This window comes from Triticum dicoccoides, chromosome 4A, assembly GCF_002162155.2.
Source record: "Triticum dicoccoides isolate Atlit2015 ecotype Zavitan chromosome 4A, WEW_v2.0, whole genome shotgun sequence".
NCBI classification, from domain to species: domain Eukaryota; kingdom Viridiplantae; phylum Streptophyta; class Magnoliopsida; order Poales; family Poaceae; genus Triticum; species Triticum dicoccoides.
The window spans coordinates 603,850,617-603,855,512 of record NC_041386.1 but is presented as its reverse complement, the minus strand read 5'-3'; positions in this window follow the sequence as shown (position 1 = coordinate 603,855,512).

The window sequence follows — 4,896 nt, the reverse complement described above, 5'->3', positions numbered from 1 at the left end:
CCCCCCCCCCCTCACGGACGGCGATGACACGGTAGTAGACGTTCTGCGGTAACGATGCGGCGTCAATATTACTAAATACTCGGAGCCCGATAAAATCATGAGTTTTTTTGCACGACGTGGGCACATGGGCTATAGGAACGATGGTATTTTTTCATAATTTTTGGTGATGGAGAAGTATCTGAAAAATTCCCTCTACGCGGATTGCGCTTCGCGCGTCTACGGCTGTGGCCGGCGGCCTCCGGGGGCTAGCATGCCGCCAAATCTTGCGTAGGCGGCCTCTCACAAGTCTGGAACTGTTTTGGCGGTTGCAAACGCCCGGCACGCGTGTCCGGGATGTGCCCCCCCTCACGGACGGCGCCGCCGCCGGCACCTGGAGGGGGGAAACGGACGCGTGGGGTCTACACGGATGGGATCTTGCTGTGGGTCTGGCCCGGATGTTGCTCCAAAGTGTTCCTATGGGCTGACCTAACACAACCGGGTGGGGAGGTCCACTGGTCAAAGCCCGTCCGTGCAAAGTCAAAGGGCTAGATCCCGTGGTCAAACGCTACAGGGTTAGGCGGGACGAGGGCATTGGGGGGGGGGGTAGCAATGCCACCGGAGCGTCGCATCGGGCCCTCATACATGCGGGGTGGTGTGGTGGCATGTCTGAAGAGGCGAGACGCGTCTCCGGTGCGTGGCCCCCCCTCACGGACGGCGATGACACGGTAGACCACACGGGCGTGGCTGCCGCCGTGTCCCGAAGGGGGGAAACGGCCACGTCGGGCCAACACGGAGAGTATCTTTGGGTGGGTTGGGCCGGGATGGTGTTGGGGGGTGCAACTATGGGCTGGGCTACGAAAATCAGGTGAAAAGGTCCACCGGTCAGACCCAGTCCAGCGCAAGTCAAAGAGCTAGATCCGGCGGTCGTCTATGTCAGGGTTAGACGGGACGGGGTACCGGAGGGGGTAGCAATGCCACCAGGTGTTGCGGTGGGCCCTACTATGCTTGTGGAAGCATGGTGGCACGCTCAGGCACCTGACACGCGACTCCGGGGTGTGCCTCCCTCACGGGCGTCGCTGCCGCCATGTCTCGGAGGTGGAAAACGACATCCATCATGGAAAGTGGACTATCACGGTGAAACCTTCAGACTATTTTTGGGTGAGGTGAGACTATTTTTTACATTGTGCTGAGTGTCACACATATGTCATAACAAAAAAAACGCAAAGTATCTATGCCGACGGCTTAGCCGTCGGCATAGCAGCGCGCACGGCCACGGATCGATGACGTGGCAAAGTGCCAGGCCTATGCCGACGGCCAAGCCGTCGGCATAGGTTGACCTTATCATGAAGGCACTCTCTATGGATTATGAGAAAATAGATGTTTTCCCGAAGAATTGCCTTTTGTTTAGGCACGAGTATGCGGATGACAAGTACTGTAGGAAGTGCGGTTCGTCTCGGTACATTGAGGTGGTTGGTGAGGATGGTGAGAAAAAGCAGCTAACCATCCCCGTTAAGGTTCTTCGGTATCTTGATTTTATAAAAAGACTGCAGCGCCTTTTCATCACAAAGGAGTCTGCCAAAATGATGAGGCACAAGGAAGGTATAAGGTACAATCCAAAAAAAGTATACATCCATCGGGAAGGGAAGCATGGAAGTCATTCGATGAAGAATACCCCGAGGAAGCAGCCGAGGCTGGGAATGTCAGAATAGCCATATCAGGTGATGGGTTGAATCCATATGGTATGTCGTCCAATCCATACAGCTGCTGGCCTGTGTTTGTAATTCCGCTCAATCTTCCTCCCGGTGCCCTAATGCAACGGAAGACCATGTTCTTCTCGCTCATCATTCCGGGGCCTGACTACCCGGGGAAGCAATTGGGTGTGTTTATGCAGCCGCTTGTGGATGCTTTGCACCATTCTTGGTACTTTTCGAGGTTGACATACGACCGGGATCTGCAGAGAAATTTCTTGATGAAAGTTTGGTTGCACTATTGCATGCATGACTTTCCCGGCTATGCTCTATTCTGCGGATGGTGTACAAGTGGTAAGATGCCATGCCCAGTGTGCATGCAGGCTCTGCGAATGATTTGGCTGAGTAAGGGTGGCAAGTATGTAGCCTTTGACCTGCATCGACAGTTCCTCCCTCCAGACCATCCAAACAGGGAAGACAAGAAGAACTTCACGAAAAGCCGGGTTGTTCATGAAGTAACCGAGATTCCAACATTTTCGGGGGCAGATGTTCTTGCTCAGCTAAAAGCTCTCAAGCCTAAAGTCAAAGGCAAAGGCAAAGCCAGAGCCAAAGGCTTCGAGGGATATGGTGAGACGCACAACTGGACGCACATTACCCCCTTCTCGCAGCTTCCCTATTTCAAGGACCTCAAACTTCCTTACAATATTGATGTGATGCACACCGAAAAGAATGTGGCAGAGTCCCTTTTCCACACGATCCTCAACATTCCTGATAAGACGAAGGATAACCTAAAAGCTAGAGCCGATCAACAAAGAATTTGTGATAGACCACGCCTGAACATGAAGCCTCCCACAGGCGGTCGAAAAAACTGGTTCAAGCCAGATGCTGACTTTGTCCTTAAACCGCCAGAAAAAAAGAAGTACTTATCTGGCTGAAACAAATTTTGAAGTTCACCGATGGTTATGCATCGAATATAAGTAAGGGAGTCAATCTTTCAACGGGCTAAGTGACTGGCCTGAAGAGTCATGACTACCATGTATGGATTGAGCGGATAATGCCGGTGATGGTTCGAGGCTATGTCCCCGAGCATGTCTGGCGAGTGCTTGCCGAGCTTAGCCATTTCTTCCCCACGCTCTGTGCTAAAGAAGTAAGTAAAGAGGTGATTGAAAAATTGCATAAGAAGGCACCGGAATTGATAGTCAAGCTAGAGAAGATCTTTCCGCCAGGCTTCTTTACTCCGATGACACATCTCATTCTGCACCTCGCGAACGAGGTATTGTTGGGGGGCCCTGTGCAAAATCGCTGGCAGTACGGCCCTGAGAGGCAGAACAAGCATCTCTGACGGAAATGTGGAAACAAAGCTAAGATTGAAGCTTCCAGAGCTGAGGCAGTTATCCTAGAGGAGGTGTCAGACCTCAGGACATCATACTATCCAGACCACGTTCCCCATCTGCATAACAAGGTGCCTCGATACAATATAGAAGAGCCCAAGTATCAACCCAGGCTCGATCTATTCAACGCGCAAGGTGGGAGGGCTGGGGCCTCGAAATCTTATAACATGCCACGACAAGAGTGGGAGGACCTCATGTTCCATATCTTGCACAACATCAAGGAAGTTGAGGAAGTGTGGATGAGGTAATACCACTACACCATTCCTTTATGTCTTCCACATCATCATGTTTCATGTTCACTTAGTCCCGGTCTAACACCGCTTATATTTTTTTAGTGATTTCATTCAAGAGGAATGGACGGGAGTGAATCCTCCTACTGAGGCGGAGGCACTTACTCTTCTCCGTCATGGAAACCCTGGACGTAAAAATTTTGTTGCTTGGTTCATGGAGAAAGTAATTTTCCACACTCCCCTATTAAATACCTACTTCAACATTTATTAGTTAACCGAACTAATGCACGCAACAATTTCCATTATACTTGTAGGGAAAAGATCCGAACATATCTATGGATGATGAATTGAGATGGGTTTCCATGGGTTTTGACCCTGCCGTCATGACATGTAAAAAGTATGATGTGAATGGGTATCGCTTCCATACAGAGGAGCACCAAAACAGCCGCCCCGATCCCAAAACTATAAATACTGGAGTGTACACCCCCGGTCAAAATTCAGTAGACTACTACAGAAGGGTACAAAATATATACGAGGTTAAATTCCGCCAGGGGCGTGAGACCCTAAGTCTGCCTGTGTTCAAATGCCGATGGTTCGACCCGCGGGAGGGGGTAAAACATACGCCTTCCATTGGTTTGGTCGAAGTTAAACCATCAACCGTCTATGCCGGAGCCGATCTCTTCATTGCGGCTACCCAAGCTACACAAGTATATTATCTGCCTTACCCATGCCAGAAAGTGTATCTAAAGGGTTGGGAAGTTGTGTTCAAAGTGTCGCCACATGGTAAGCTACCAGACCCGAATGAAGACGATTACTACAACATTAACCCCATGACATACGAGGGAGTGTTCTATCAAGAGCAACCTGATGATGATGATGATGATGTGGTTAGAAACGATGACCATTGGGTGATGATGATGTGGACCCAAACGTCGACGATGCACGGAATGATGGTGAGACCATTGTCAATGAAAATGACATACTTATGCTAGAAAAGTTAAACGAAGACGCTGACGACGAGGAAGAGCCTCCACCTCCATCGGACAACGAAGATGATATGATTGATAGTGATGATGAGACGGACTGAGAAAGAGGTTACAACAGTGATGATTCATATGGGTTCTAGCAGATGTACGTTTCAAGTATTTTTTTCTCTAGTTTAGGAATATGCATTTTTATTAATGTGTTTATTATCATGCCTTTTCCTTCATTTCATTAATTTACTAATTGCTTTTTCTCTTTTCAATGCAGGTTCGTGGAACATGGGCAAGGGGAAGGCCGACGGCGTGGGTTTCCTACGCAAGGTCGTCGGCCTGCCTAGTCGGAGTGGTCGAGCACATAATCCTCCCCCTCGGCTACTTGACGATGACTCCTCACTGGGAGGTCGAGGGAGAGGTGCCCCTAGAGGAGGAGGGGGCGGGGGGAGAGCCTCTAGAGGACGAGGTGCTGGGGGGAGAGCCACTACAGGGGGTCGCGGCCAGAAAGAGCGCACCCTCACCGACTTAGGGGTGTTGTCTTCGAGGTCCTCCTCTAGTGAGGTACCCTCCTCTAGTGAGGTACACTCTAGGGAGGAGGAGGAGGAGGAGGAGGTGGTGGTGGAGGAGGAGG